Source organism: Marmota flaviventris, chromosome 1 (assembly GCF_047511675.1).
Source record: "Marmota flaviventris isolate mMarFla1 chromosome 1, mMarFla1.hap1, whole genome shotgun sequence".
Classification (NCBI taxonomy): Eukaryota; Metazoa; Chordata; class Mammalia; order Rodentia; family Sciuridae; genus Marmota; species Marmota flaviventris.
This window is the reverse complement of record NC_092498.1, coordinates 165271225-165287447: the sequence shown is the minus strand read 5'-3', so window position 1 is coordinate 165287447 and position 16223 is coordinate 165271225. Positions and strand designations below refer to the sequence as shown.

General features: G+C 36.6%; 1 protein-coding gene across 3 annotated transcripts in view; it reads left to right on the top strand.

Annotated features, from left to right (window-relative positions):
- Sfmbt1 (Scm like with four mbt domains 1) overlaps positions 1–16223 on the top strand; it is a 130460-nt gene that overhangs the window by 22796 nt on the left and 91441 nt on the right. The window lies entirely within an intron of this gene.

Here is a 16223-nt window from a genome sequence, read left to right as displayed (position 1 = left end):
AAGTCCTTTGGGTATATGCTGAGGAACAGGATAACTGGGTCAAATGGTGGTTCCTTTTCAAATGTTCTGAGGAATCTCCATACTGCTTTCCAGAGTGGTGCACCACTAGCAGTGTATGAGTGTACTCTTCCCCCCACATCATCGCCAACATTTGTTGTTGCTTGTATTCTTGATGATTGCCATTCTGACTGGAGTGAATTGGAATCTCAATGTAGGGTTTTTTTTTTAAATATATTTTTTAGTTGTAGATGGATATAATATTTTTATTATTTATTTTTATGTGATGCTGAGGATCAAACCCAGGGCCTCACACCTGTGAGGCAAACGCTTGACCACTGAGAGAAGAGATGTACTTTTGATTTGCATTTCTCTAATTGCTAGAGATATTGAACATTTTTTCATATATTTGTTGATCAATTCTATTTCTTCTGTGAAGTAGAGTCTTTTCAATTCCTTTGCTCATTTATTGATTGGGTTATTTGGGGGGTTTTTTGGTGTTAAATTTTTTGAGTTCTTTATATATCTTAGAGATTAATATTCTGAGGTGTGTGTGGTAAAGATTTTTTTCCCATTCTGTGGGCTCTCCTACAGAATTAATTATTGATTATTTCCTTTGCTGTGAAGAAACTACTTTTTCTCCTATTAGGCACAGGGTCTCTGTTCTAATGCCTAAGTCTTTGATCCACTTTGAATATAGGTGAGAGGTAGGAGTTTAATTTCATTTTGCTACATATGGATTTCTAGTGTTCCTAGCACCATTTGTTGAAGAGGCTATCTTTTTCTCCAATGTATGTTTTTGGTGTCTTTGTGTGGTATAAAATAACTGTATTTATGTGGGTTTGTCTCTGTGTCTTCTATTCTGTACCATTGGTCTACATATCTGTTTTTGTGCCAATACCATGCTGTTTTTGTTACTGTAGCTCTGTAGTATAATTTAAGATCTGGTATTGTGATGCCTCCTGCTTCATTTTTCTTGCTAAGGATTGCTTTAGTTATTCTGGGCCTCTTATTTTTCCAAATGAATTTCATGGTTGCTTTTTCTGTTTCTATGAAGAATGTCATTGGGATTTTAATAGGAATTGCATTAAATCTGTATAACACTTTTGATAGTATGGCCATTTTGACTGTGTTAATTCTGCCTATCCAAGAGCGTGGGAGATATTTCCATCTTCAATTTATTTCTTTAGTGTTCTGTAGTTTTCATTGTAGAGGTCTTTCACTTTTGTTAGATTGATTCCCAGATATTTTAGTTTTTTGAGGCTCTTATGAATGGGATAGTTTTCCTAATTTCTCTTTCAGTGGATTCAGTACTTATATATGGGAATTGATTTATGGGTAACTAATTTTATATCCTACTTCTTTGCTGAATTCATTTATTAATTCTAGAATCTTTGTGGTAGAATTTTTTTGATCTTCTAAATATAGAATAATGTCATCAGCAAATAGTGATATTGAGTTCCTCTTTTCCTGTTTGTATTCCTTTAATTTCTTTCTTCTGTCTAATTACTCTGGCTAGAGTTTCAAGGATAATGTTGAATAAAAGTGGTGAAAGAGAGCATCCTTGTCTTTTTCCAGTTCTTACTGGGAATGCTTTCAGTTTTTCTCCATTTAGAATGAGGTTGGTCTTGGGTTTAGCATAGAGAGTTTTTACAACTACTATCCTTAGGTTTTCTTTAATTTTGTTTTTAATACCATTAATTAATCTGATAGAATGAAAGGTATTATCTCTATTTTTTTTTTTTTTGCTAAGAGTTGCTTTGTGGTCTAAGATACGGTCTGTTTTAGAGACGGATCTGTGTGCTGCTGAGAAGAAAGTATATTCAGTCGTTGATAGATGAAATATTCTGTATATGTCTGTTAAGTCTTAAGTTATTAATTATATGTTTTAGTTCTATAGCTTATTTATTTAGTTTTTGTTTGAAGGGCCATTTACGAGAGAGACGAGTTAAAGCCACCCAGCATTACTGCATTGTGGTCTGTTTGATTCTTTTTTTTTTTTTTTTAATATTTATTATTTAGTTTTCGGCAGACACAACATCTTTGTATGTGGTGCTGAGGATCGAACCCCGGCTGCACGCATGCCAGGCGAGCGCGCTACCGCTTGAGCCACATCCCCAGCCCCCTGTTTGATTCTTGAAATTGAGAGAAGAGTTTGTTTGATGTATGTAGATGCTTCATTATTTGGGACATAAATATTTTATGATTGTTATGTCTTGTTTATGTACACTTCCCTTAAGCAATATGAAATGTCCTTCTTAGTCCCTTCTGATTAACTTTGGCTTGAAGTCCACTTTATCTGATATGAGCCTTAGTTTCTTTATCTGTAAAATGGAAATAGTAATAATGTACTTTGCAGAATTATCATATATTTATATAATGTATGTTAAAATACTCAGCATTCATAGCATAGTTAGTTATCAATAAAAGAAGGATGTTATTGATTTCCTATTTTGTTAAGTGGTTGTGAGTTTTTAGGTACTAGAGTTATAGATCTTTTTCCAAGTAAACAGTTTTCCCTAGGAAAAACAAATGAAATTGGACCTGATTTCAAGTAGACTGAAGAATTGAGTATGCAAGGCAGAACTTGAAAACTTTTGGAAGATAATATAAGAGATCTTTGTGACCTTAGGAGGGGGGGGGGAGAAATTTTTCTAACAAGATGCAAAAGGCACCAGTTATAAAAGAAAAGATTGATAAATGAGACTACATTAAAACTAAAACCATTATCAATAGAACCATAAAGAGTGAAAAAATGAGCCACAGGGTAGGAGAATAACTTTTAATCTCATATGACTGTCAGAATATATAAAAAAATGTCCTTTCAAATCAATAAGAGAGAGAGCCCAATAGAAAAATGGCTTGACAAGGCACTTTTCAAAAGAGGAAATCCAGTCAGTATCCATAAGAAATGGCATTCAAGTTCATTATAATTGGGAATATGCAAATTAAAACACAATGAGATGCTGTAACACATTCACCAGATTTGCAAAAATATAAAATTCTCATAGTAGAAGATGAATAAGTGGAGCACTGACCTCTTATTCATTGCTGGTGGAGTGTGAGTTGGTACAAACACTTGGAGGAAGATTGAACAGCGTCTGCTTTAAAAATTGGATATATCCTCACCTTGACCTTAGCTAGATTGATGTGTCTGTGTCCAGAGATAGTCTTGGAAGGTTTGTGCTCCTTTGATTAAGGTTGTGATTGTGCTCCTAGAGCTCAGAGGATGATGTGGTGTTTTGATTGTGCCACTGAACTCAGACCTAGGCACTGTTTCCTACTTTGGAGTTATGGGTGTGAACTAAAAGTTGTAATAATTTTTCTTATTTAGGCCTTTAATTTACAAATAAGATCTAGTTATTTAAAAAATGGCTTTACTTAAAAAATAAGAGGAATAGAGCTCACCTACTTTGAAATGTACAGTTCAGTGGTTTTTAGTATATTTACAGAGTTATACAACTATTATAATCTAATTTTAGAACATTTTCAATATTCCAGAAAGAAACCTTATATCCATTAGCAGTTATTCCCTATCCATCTTTCCCTGCTTCCTCAGCCCAAGGCAACCACTAATCTACTTTCTGTCTCTCCAGATTTGCCTATGCTGGGCATTTTATATACATGATATCATATAACATGTGGTCTTTTGTTACAGCCTTCTTTAATTTAGCATAAAGTTTTTGAAGTTCATCTATGTTTTAGTGTACACCAGTATTTCATTTTTTTATTGCCAGATAATGTTCTGCTGCTTGGATATATCAGATTTTATTTATGTACTCATTTAGTGAACATTTAGATCATTTCTACTTTTTGGCTATCATCAGTAATGTTGCTGTGAACATTCCTATACAAATTTTTGTGTGGACCTGTGTTTTCTTTTCTCTTTGGAGTGGAATTGCTGGGGCATATGGAAACAATGTTTAAATTTTTGAGGAATTGTTAGTTTCTCAAAGTAACCATTTTACATTCCCACCAGCAATATATATATGAAGGTTTCAGTTTCCTCATATCCTCATTAACACTTATTAATTTCCTTTTTTAAAATTATAGCTATTCTTGTGGCTCTAACCGGGAAAACGCAAGTTAAAATACAGTGAGATGTCATTGCACTGAACTAATTAGATTTGTAAATGTTTAAAAGTCTGACTGTAGGGTATGTGGAAGTCTATTACTTTTTATATAACTTGAAGATGATTCTGGCTTTTTAAATTACTACTTTTATTGAGGTGGGGCTGCTTTATGTTCTCATTTTGGTTGGTCTTCCAGTTTTATAATTTATGTCTACTGACTTAAATTTTATACTGTTTGTTTGTTCATTTACTCACACTATCAGGTCATACCTGTAACTGTCTTTAAGAGTCCAGTTCCAAGAGAGCCTAGGACTCACCTCTCTCAGGTTTGTGACACCTGATTTTGTGATTTGGGAGTGAAGAATGTAACATAACTGTACAATTTCTAAGGTAGACTAGTTGTACTCTTGTTCCCCAGAACTTTTTACAGAGTCTTCCTTTGTAAAAGGAACGCCTTTCTAGTATATGACTTATATATTGTCAGAGGATTCATTGGATAGTGGTTCTAAAAACTTTCTATGAAGTGGTCTGTCTTCTTACCAACCTTAAGGCTTTAGAATGTGTCTAAGAAGGAATGATAGAAGACAAGAAAACCATATAGGGAAAAGAGCTTTATATGTATAAAGATTTTATTTTTGACCAGGAAGCAGGTTTGTTTTGTGGAGAAAGAACTTAGTTTTTGGATTTGGTTGTCATTTACCATGTGTGAAAATTAAGTAGTTTCTTTAAGCCTCCATTCTTGTCCTTTAAAATGGGAATATTTCAAGTGGTGGTTGGATGGATGAAGTATTATATTGCATAGTGCCTGGCACAGTGAGCACTCAAATGTTAACTCTCTTTCTCCCTGACCTCAAGGCAGTTTATTTTAAAAAACCTTTATAAATAGGCTGTGTTACTTTTTGGATTAATTAAAGCTACTGGTTAACTAATTAGTAGTAACAAAATGATGAGAGCATTTTGACAAGAGTATATATAGAAAGAGACATAGTTATGCAGGTCGAGCATCTGTAATCTGAATTTTGAATTAGGAATGCTCAACTGGTAAAACTTCATGCAAACATTACACAATCTGAAAATTTCTGCTCCCAAGCATGTTGGAAAAAGATACATCATTTCCTAGAATGTGAAAAATTGATGTAAATATTTAAATCACTTAATTATTAGAAGTTACAGAGTTTTAAAATCAATTCTAGATTCAATATAAATAATTAAAATTGTTTACAGGAGGGGCTGGGATATAGCTCAGATGGTAGAGTGCTTGCCTTGCATGCACAAGGCCATGGGTTCAATCCCCAACACACACACACACACACACACACAAATTGTTTACAGGAGATTTAAAAAATAATAATCATATTCTAAAATAAAAGTACTTTTTCATGGGCTGGGGATGTGACTCAAGCGGTAACACGCTCTTTCATCTTTATGCTGACAATTATAATGTGTTTTTAGCTGAGAAAACTGCTTTTTAAATGTAAGGTAAGGTGGTATCAGGTCATACCTGTAACAGGTGAGGTTAGTTTTGCATGCTCAGTTAATAACTCAGTAAATAACAATAAATGTCTATTACATTTTGAATGAATTTAAGACTCCATGAGGAATCTATTACCTGGAATTCTCAGTTACTTTAGGGGTGGGGGGAGTACTGGGGATTAAACCCAGAGGCACTTTACCACTGAGCTATATCCCCAGCCCTTTTTATTTTATTTTATTGTTTTTTAAGATAGGGTCTTACTAAGTAAGTTGTTCAGGGCTTCACTAAGTTGCTAAAGCTGTCCTTAAACTTTTGATCTTCCTGTCTCAGCCTCCTGAGTTGCTGGGATTACAGGTATGCAGCACCATGCCCAGTTGGGATTTTTAGTTTTTATATTGTATTTGGTTTTATGAAAATTTTTGGACAGAAAAATGAATTTAGCAGAAGTCTTGCCTTTGGTCAGTTTTGACCACTCAGCTATACACACCACTGAGTTGTCCTTAAAGTGTTATATTCTGTCCATTTTAGCTTTATCTGATTCTTATTGTCCCCTGTGTGGAAGCATTTATTTTTCATGTGGAGGATTGCATAATTAATACCTTTATTATTTTGAGTAGAAACCACTGTAATCAGCTGACTGATCCCTCTGGTCACCTTACACACAAGCATATGTTCCACCCCATTTCCCCATAGCACTGATACCAGCCTCATGTCGGTCTACTTGTTGCTTTTTGCAAGCTTGTCTTTCTGGGAATGCCCTCTACCCTTTCTGTATCTTTCTAAGGTTCTGTCATATCCTTCAAGATGAAATTCATATCTGGCCTTTGGTGAAACTGTTTGCAGCTATTTTGATCCACAGTTAACTTTCCCTTCTGTGCAGATGATTTTTAAATACCATGCATTTCAAAAATTCCCATAGTGACTTTTTCCTCAACGGTAAAATCTTTTAGGACAAGATTGAGCTTTGTATTATAGCAATGCCTTCCCATCCCTAGGGTAGTGCCAGGAACAAGGAGGTTCACAGTGTTAGACTGAGGTGAATTCATAGTCAAGAAAGCATTGTCAGTGTGTTGGGTTCCAATTGTGTTGGTAAATACTGGAAAACAGTTTTAAGATAAAAATATAAAATTCATTTCTGTAAGGTTAGTTTTACCTGGGATAGTTTTATCTTTTACCTGGTTACCTTTTGTTAGTATGGCATATCAACCATTGTAGTATTAAAATTTGGAGGGGAGAAGATTTGAGCAAATTATAACCTTACTTAAACATTGTGTTTTATAAAAACGCTAAATTTTATATATGTAGAGATATCTACATTTATCACTTTTTAAGTTAGCTTCTGTGAAACAAATACTGTTATAAATAAATATTTTGGTTGTACAAATTAAGCAGCTGTCATCTCACTGTGAAACATGGCCCTTCACTTACACCCTTGTGCAATTTCTCCATCTATCTTGTCTAAAAACAAAATTAAGTCTAGGTGTGGTTGGTCATATCTTTAATACCAGTGATTTAGGAGGCTTGAGGCAGGAGGATCGCAAGTTCAAGGTCAGCATCAGAAATTTAGTGAGTCTCTGTTTAAAACAAGGTGGGGAGTTAACTCAAAGTGGCCCTGGATTCAGTCCCTAATTCCATCCCACACACACAAAAAAAGTTTTGTTTTTGTACTGTTCTTTGACTTTTCCCTTCCATAATGTATCTCTGGATTAGAAAGGATTTAGCAGCCCCACAGAAGGTTAAATTAGGCTCCAGGAACTGCTTGCACCTGGCTGAGCAGCATAGTCCAGTTTCAGCCCAGCTGACAATCTTGATGCCTTTTTCTCCCTTGTGTTGCCCTGGGCTAGTGGTTCAGAGTTTATCCAGTATCCCTTGCCCTCTCTGCTATAGGAGGAACCAAAGCCAGAATAGCTTTCTGATTGATATCATTTTCCCAAAGGAGCTTTACTTTTTTACTTCTTTGTTGAGAATGAAATAATTTCTCTAATAGTTTTTCTTGCCTTTCTGCTTTGGGATGGAAGACATTCTGCCCCTTTATTTTGTTTGAGCCTGTCTCTCTACTAGTTTGAGGTAAAGGGAGAATGTTTTCTCTTTGTAGCTGCTGCAAAATGTGGTATAGTATACAAACCAAGTAAATATTTGTTGAAGGAATAAGTAATTCATGTGTTTAAAACCTAAATTTACCCAAAGAGTAAGGGATTACATTATGTAGCACCAAACTCCCCCCTCCATTAATTATATATATATTATATAAAATACATAGGATTAAAAAGAAAACCAGTTGTATGTAAACTGTAATACATGAAAATGTGTGCTTTTCTGTGGTGACAAAGTTGTACTTACTACTAATGGTACTGTGATTTATTGCCTTCTCATATTTAAAGAAAATCTTGAATTTCAATTTAAGGTTGGTGAAAACAGGTGTAAAACCTTTTTCTTATCCATAATTTCATACATTCTTGAATTCTCTTCATGGACCCTAGGACTCCAGGTTAAGAACCTTGCTGTAAACAGTAAGGATATGATAAACTACTTAAATTTAAGTGCTTTATTTTTTACTGTTGCTGATTTTTAGTAAACAGGTCTAAGATAAGGAGTGTGTACGATTATTTGAATTGCCCAGGATGCCAATGGAAAAGCCCTAGGGGTTAAACAGTTTCTGTTTTACAGTGATAACATTTTGGGAACTCTGGGAGTAAGGAAGTAATAATTACTTGAGGGCTTAGGATATAGAAAAACCTTTTAAGCATGTGTATAGTGTCTTTCTTGATCATGGTTAGAAATAAATGAGATAGCGTTTAATTTGTGCATTTGGTAGTCAGACTTGAATTCTGAGTAGGGTTCCTTTTTTTTTTTTTCCAGTTGAGAACTGAACTCAGGGCCTTGTACATACTAGGCAAGCATTATACCGCTGAGCTATGTCTCGAGCTTTTTTATTTTGAGACTGGATCTTTTTAAAATAATTATTTTATTTATTTATTTATTTTTATGTGATTCTGAGTATCTAACCCAGGGCCTCGTACATTCTAGGCAAGCTCTCTGCCTCAGAGCTAAAGCCCCTCCCTGAGACAGGGTCTTGCTTAGTTGCCCAACTGGCCTTGAACTTCTGATCCTCCAGCCTCAGCCTCCTAAATAATTGGGATTATAGGTATGCATCACCATGCTTGGCCTGAGTAGGTTTCTTAGTCTTGCATGAGCTTGGTGTCTTAATCTATAAAATCATTATAATGCTTGCTTTGGAGTTCTGAAGGTGAAATGAGAGCATGTCTAAGTGTTGGGGGCCCAAACAATGCTGATTTCTCCATGATGGGAGATAGTTTTCACTTTGCCTTGTGTAATCCAGGGTTTTCTGGGGGGCCCAATTTCTTTACCTATATGGAAAGGGCCTTGGAGTAAAGAATCCTTAATAGCTGTTTAATCTGAAAAGTTGTCTGATATTAGGAAGGCTACTCTTTGGTCTTTCTAAATTAGAAGTAAGCCTGACTAGAAGAAAGCCTTAAATAAGTTGCTTAAAAGTGAGAGCTAGTTTTGGTTACTTACTATCTGGGAGGCGTTCTCAAATAGGCCGTTTTATTTAATCCTCATAGTCATTCTATTAAAAAAAAAAAAAAAAGGTGGTTTTCCTACTTTGTAGGGTAGGATGTTGAAACCCAGAAGAGTAAAAACTCTTCCCATGCTCATGAAATTTGTATGTAATGAATAGGAGTTTGAAGGCAAGCTTAATATATGTAAACCCTTTTAAAAAATTGTTATATAACACTTTTTCATACTGCTCTTCCAGTGACCAAAAGGAAGACTCATTCAGTATACTTCTTAGAAAGACAATATACTTAGTGGAAAGAATACATACATATATGTGCATTAAAATCTTATCTATAACTTTCATTTTGCAGAAATACCCAGCTGCTTGGAAGGCTCAGGCAGGAAGATTATAAGTTCAAAACCAGCCTGGTCAATTTAGTGAAACCCTGACTCAAAATTTTTTTTAAAAGCCAGACATGGTGGTTCATGTTTGTAATCCCAGCGACTCAGGAGGCTGAGGCAGGAGGATTGCAAGTTTGAGGCCAGCCTTGGCAACTTAGTGAGACCATAAACAACCGAGTGAGACCCTGTTTCTAAATAAAAAATAAAAAAGGTTTGGGGATGTGACTCAGTGGTTAAGTACCTCTGAATTTAATCTCTAGCACCAGACAACAACAACAAACAATAATAAAAGGGCTGAGAATGTAGCTCTGTCATAAAGTGTTTGCCTAGCATGTGTGAGGCCCTGGGTTTGATCCCCAGCACTATAAGAAGAAAGGGGGTGGGGGAGGAAAAAAACTGGAATAGTCAAAGCAAAAAGTGTATTTTTCTTCTACATAAGTAGTAAAATATAGCCCCAAATCAGGAAATTAACATTGATGTGTTGTTACTGTCAAATACTCATCAGACCACTTTCAAGGTTAATAATAGTCCCAGTAGAGCTTCCACCCCGTTCTTCTTATTCTTCCCTTTGGTAACAAAAGGAGTCACTTCAGAATCATGTGGTTTGCATTTGACTTTGATAGTCTTGATGGGTTGAAGATTGTAGACAAGTTATTTTGTAGAATGTCTCTCCATTTGTGTTTGTTTGATGTTTTCACCCGATTAAACTTAGATTGCACATCTTTGCAGGAATATTGTAGAAATGATGCCATGTCTTATTGAATCCAATCTGATATGTAATTTTGGTTTGTCCCATTTCTTATGAGGTGCTACTTAAGGTGATGTCTGTCAGACTTTTTCACTGATAAGTCATTTTTCTTTTTGTAATGAATTACTATTTCATGGATAAGTACCTCAAAATTATATAACTATCCCATTCCCATCAAACTTTCAGTTTATTGATAATTTATATCAATATGAACTCATGGCTTTCTGTGTTACTTAATGAGCTAATCTGTTCTTTTCTTTTTTTATATTGATGCTTACACTGTCTCAGATTTGGTCAGTGAGAGCCCTTTCAACCTGGTTTATTTGTCCTTTTGACTTATTTCCACTTATTCATGGAGTGTTTTTTTACTTTCTGGCATAAGTATTGTAGGCCAGGGTTTCTTAACTTTAATCATATGCATGATTATTTTTCTTAGCATACATTCCATTGTGCAAGGAAACGAAATTTTTGAAAAAACAATTACCACACGTTACCCTTTTTTGTGTCCTTAGTCTAATTTATCACATAGAGTGATGTTCTGATTCAACTGTGAAAGTGGTAGGCAGCCTGATACTGTTTTTGTGTGTGTATGGCGCATGAGCGCGCACATGCATTTTTCCTTGTCCCTTCCTAGGGAGAAAATTTTTTTCTAGGAAGTGCCAAGAAAAGGTGTTAAAATTGTCTATTCTTCTCCATTATCAGAACAGTTTTTTAAAACATGTTAAAAAGCTGGATGTAGTGGAGTGTGCCTGGAATCCCAGTGACTACGGAGGGTGAGGCAGGAGGGTCACAAATTCAAGGCTAGCCTCAGCAATTTAGCGAGGCCCTAAGCAATTTAGGGAGCCCCTGTCTCAAAAAGTGAAAAGGACTTGGGATGTTGCTCAGTGGTAAAGTGCCCCTGAATTAAATTCTCACTAAAAACAAATAAACATTAAAAAAAACACTTTGGGTTTAAAAAGGTTTTCAGTATCATTGAAAAAAGAATAGGGGGCTGGGATTGTGGCTTAGCGGTAGAGCACGGGACCCGGGTTCGATCCTCAGCACCACATAAAAATAAAAATGCATTGTGTTAAAAAAAAAAAAAAGAATAGGAAGAGGAGATGTGCTCTTCACTCATCCATCACACGTTCAGTGAGTATCCACAGGGGTTAGACGGCGAGGAGGTTTCATTGTGAAGCAGAGGGATACAAGAGCAAACAAAAATCTGCATGTCCCTGCATGCCCTCATGGAGCTTACAGTTTAGCAGTTAAGAGGCAAACAGTCAAAAAAGAAACGTGGAAGTCAGGTACAGTTGCACACACTCATAATCCCAGCTACCTGAGAGGGTGAGGCAGAAGGATTGAAAGTTCGAGGCTAGCCTGGGCAACTTGGTGAGATCATGTCTCAAAATATACAAAGGCTGAGGGTGTAGCTCAGTGGCAGAGTGCTTCCTAGAATGTGCTAGGCCTTGGTCCTGGATTCAATCTCCAGAACTGGCGTAGAGGTCGGATAGAAAATGGAGTGACAGTCGTAAAAGAAAGTACCATGGCCAACAATTCTTAACTTGTGAACTGTGACAAGTTCTACTTTCACATTGTTCTGAGGGTAAAAGAAGATCATTTAAGTATAAGTAAAAGAAGATCATTAAGTAAATTGTTATATGAATGAAGTATTTTCTTCTGGTCACTCTGATATTTGATCTGTTTCAGACTTGCTTATATAAGCATCACCTAAACTAGTTTACAAGCTCTTCCTTCCCACTTCATCCTGGATATCATTGTCCCATCTATCTGTACACTGCATGTGTACACTACATGGATACTTTAATTTTACTGACTTACCCCAATCTAGCTTTTCAACCGTGTCCTCTTTACTTGCTTTGAAGACTTCAACTCAAACCAAATTGGTTTCTGTGTCTGAAACACACGTTGCACTTTCCTACCTTTATGCTTTTGCCTTTTTCCTTATTTAGAATTCTTTTTCTCATCTTGGTTTTTCAAAATTACATCCCTATTCTGAATCTGGCTTAACTTCTTTACCCCCCTCTCCTCCCCACTTTACTCCCATATTGCATGTGGTCTCTCCAGAGTATTTGGTAGTCATCATTTGCTTTGTAAGTCACTATAAGGTTTTTCTAACTGACATTACAGGCTCTCACAGTGTAGAAACCATACTTGATATGTTTATATTTACAATATTAATGTAGTCTTTACTAAGCTTTTGCTGGTTGATAAACGACATGACCATGTTCAACTGAATTTGCAAGAATTTTAAAATAAAACTCCTTGACTTTTCAAAATACAACCAATTAACTGATTTTGCACTGGAAGACAAAAAAATTTACTTGTGTACATTTTTGCTTTTTGTGAAAAGTATAACACATCTAACTTAATTGACCCTCATCTAAGCAAAAATAAGACACCTTTGCATAGTAAGTATACTGTTATCAAGAACGAATTTTCAAACTTGAGATACTGGTGATCCCCTTGATACCAAAGATGGCTACCTCAACTTAGCAGATGCATGTGTTTACCAGCATTAAGTTGGATAGTCCAGGTTACACCAGTGAAGTGGTTGGGTAAATAAGTTATGGAAGACAGTTAAAACGGAAAGTATTGGGGGACGGCTGGGGTTGTGACTCAGTGGTAGAGCACTTGCCTACTACATTTGAGGCACTGGGTTTGATCCTCAGCACCACATGAATAAATAAATAAATGAATGAATAAAGTTTTTTTTAAAAAAAGAATAGGAGGAAGAAATGTGGGTGAGTATAGATAAAAAATAGGCTATGACTTGATTACTGCATAAGAAGTCCTTGAATAATAGATAACGGAACATTATCTATTATCCTTGGATAACAGAACAACCTTGGATGTTCATTTTACTATTTTGTCTACTTTTGTATATGCATGAATTTTTTTTAAAGTTTATTTTTCAGTTGTAGTTGGACGCAATACCTTTATTTTATTTATTTTTATGTGGTGCTGAGGATTGAACCCACGGCCTCCTTCATGCTAGGTGAGTGTCCTACCGCTGAGCTACAACCCCAGCCCCTGCATGAAATTTTTGACCACACAAAATTGCAAGGATGTGTGTATGTGGGGGGCTGGAGTTGTGCCTCAGCGGTAGAGCACTCGTCTAGCACCTGTGAGGCCCTGGGTTCGATCCTCAGCACCACATAAAAAATAAAATAAAGATATATAAAAATAAATAAATTGCAAAGATGCAATTCTTGCAAGGATGCAATTCTTTCAAGCGATCATATACCCTCTACAATACTGTGAATTGAATCCAGGACCTTACATGTGCTAGGCAAGTGTTTAACACTAAATTATATCCTCAGCCCTTAGATTCAGTAATTTATTTAGTAGAGGTTCTGTAATCCCTTTATCATTTATTAGTTAGCATACTCACATTAAAAGAAATTTTTCCTGGGGCCGGGGTTGTGGCTAAGTGGTAGAGCGCTTGCCTAGCATGCATGAGACACTGTGTTCGATCCCTGGCACCACATAAAAGTAAAAACATTTTGATTTTGGAAGATGGCGGCGAATAGAGTGCATCACCTCCATGTACCGCGTCACTGTGCAGGTGAATAACGAGTTAGAACAGCCAAAAGCTATCTTGTTAGGAATTTCCAGCAAAATTGGGGTGCACTGAAACCTAGAGGAAGGATTTCCATCACCCGAGGATCAATTACTGGGGCTCAATCGCGAGTGAACCGTGTGCCCGGAGATTCAGGCTGATTGATCGGCGGCCCGCCCCGCAGCCAGAGAAACGGCGTGCCAGGAACACAGAGAAACGGTGCTGCAGATTTTGTGGGATCCTGCCAACTGTGCCCTCACTGTGCTCCAGGCTGAGTTCTGGGTTTGAGACGGGGGAGAGAAACAGTCCAGATCTGTCCTCCACACCAGACAACCCAACGAGGAAGCCAGTGGCCACCATCTTGGAGAGCTGATGTCACCATCGCCAGTTTCCGACAGATCACAGCAAGTTCTGTGATAGAACAGGTGTGTGACATTTAGCCCTTCTCCCATACAGCGGGGAAATCGCATAAAAGCTCTCCCCGGCTTTCCGGGGCATAATTATCAGAGTGAGCGTGAATAGAGGTGTGGGGAAAGGTAAAGGCAAAGGCACCTGACCTCCAACTCCCCCCTCCCACCAGTGGCGAAAAAGAAACCTGTCTCGCTAGCTCTTGGAGGAGTGGCTATTGGAGGGAAACAAAAATAATAGGGGCCGGTTCCCAATAGCCGCGCTCCACATCCAGGAAACTGCAGGCCCAGAGTGTAGCTTGAACTGCGGAGAGGTATCACACTGGCAGGAGAAGTGAGGAGACTAGAGACCAGGAATAAACCTAAGCTAACAGGTTTGGAGAGACACCAGGTGGGGGAGATGGGAGCGGCCTCACACGGATTGTTTCCTACAGCCGGAGGGCAAAATCTTGGCCCGGAAGGCACAGCACCACCTACTGGAAGCGAAGAAAATAAAAGCCTAACAGCACCTTTTTTAAAAAAAATTTTTAAATTTTTAAATTTTAATTTTTTAAATTATTTTTTTAATTGTAATTTTTATTTTACTGTATTTTATTATTTTTTTATCATTTCTTTTTCTTTTCTATTCTTTTCTCTTTCTTCTCTCCCTCTCTCTTTCTTGGTTTGCTTCCTTACCTTTTCCCCATCTTTCCTCTTAAGCATGACCACCCAAATTACGTATAATTTACTAAATGCAAATAGATGAATACTACGAGTTGGTCTATAGTCCGCCTAAGCCCTTAACTACCCCCAAGTACTCCTGTCTATTCTCTTGTTAATATTCGCCTGCATTTGAGCAACCCCCCAAAGAAGCTAACATATACTAACCTCCATACCATCAAATCGCCCGACCTTAACATAAAATCCTAAGTTCAAACCTCAATTCTCTATATGCCATCAAAATCTGTAGGCCTTTAATGAAACTAATGAATTTACTTTAAATCACAATTAAATCCAACATCTCTAAACATTGTCTCCCAACACAAAGGAGAGATATTGGAACTATAAAAACCAAAACAAATTTAAAGGAGAAAACAGAAACACAGCAGTCAAACAGAGTTGGAAAGTAATGTGAGCACCATGAAAAAACAAGGGAAAAAAGGATTACAAACAATGCAGGACAACTTAAATTTACAGGAGAATCTAGAGGCATCAGAAAAATGGACAGAGAAAGAACTCAAGGCATACCTAACTCAGATGGAATGGAATCTTAGAGAAGACATTAGACAGCAAGTCCAAACGATGAAAGTATACTTTAAAAATGAATTACATAAGCAAATTCAAATGGCAAAGAATGAGCTCTACCAGGAGATAGAGATTTAAAAAAAAAATCAAACAGTAATCCTAGAAATGCAGGAAACCATAAACCAAATTAAAAACTCAAACGAGAATATTACAAATAGACTAGATAAAAATAGAAGTCAGAACATCAGATAATGAAGACAAAGTTTATCAACTTGAAAAGAATATAGTCAACACAGAAAGGATGCTAAGAAATCACAAGCAATCCATCCAAGAGATATGGGATGTCATAAAAAAACCAAACTTGAGAGTCATTGGGATAGAAGAAGGTATAGAGGTTCAAACCAAAGGAATGAACAATCTATTGAATGAAATAGTCTTAGAAAACTTCCCAGATATGAAAGATGGAATGGATTGCCAAATCCTGGAAGCCTATAGGACCCCAAACATACAAAACCGTAATAGACCAACTCCAAGACACATAATTATGAAGATATCCAACATACAGAACAAGGAGAGAATATTAAAAGCTACGAGAGAAAGGAGGCAGATTATATTCAGGGGTAAACCAATTAGGTTAACGGCTGATTTTTCATCACAGATGTTGAAAGCGAGAAGATCCTGGAATAACATATTTCAAATGCTGAAAAATAATGGATTCCAACCGAGAATACTGTATCCAGCAAAATTAAGCTTCAGATTTGACAATGAAATTAAAATATATCACGATAAACAAAAGTTAAAAGAATTCGCAGCCAGA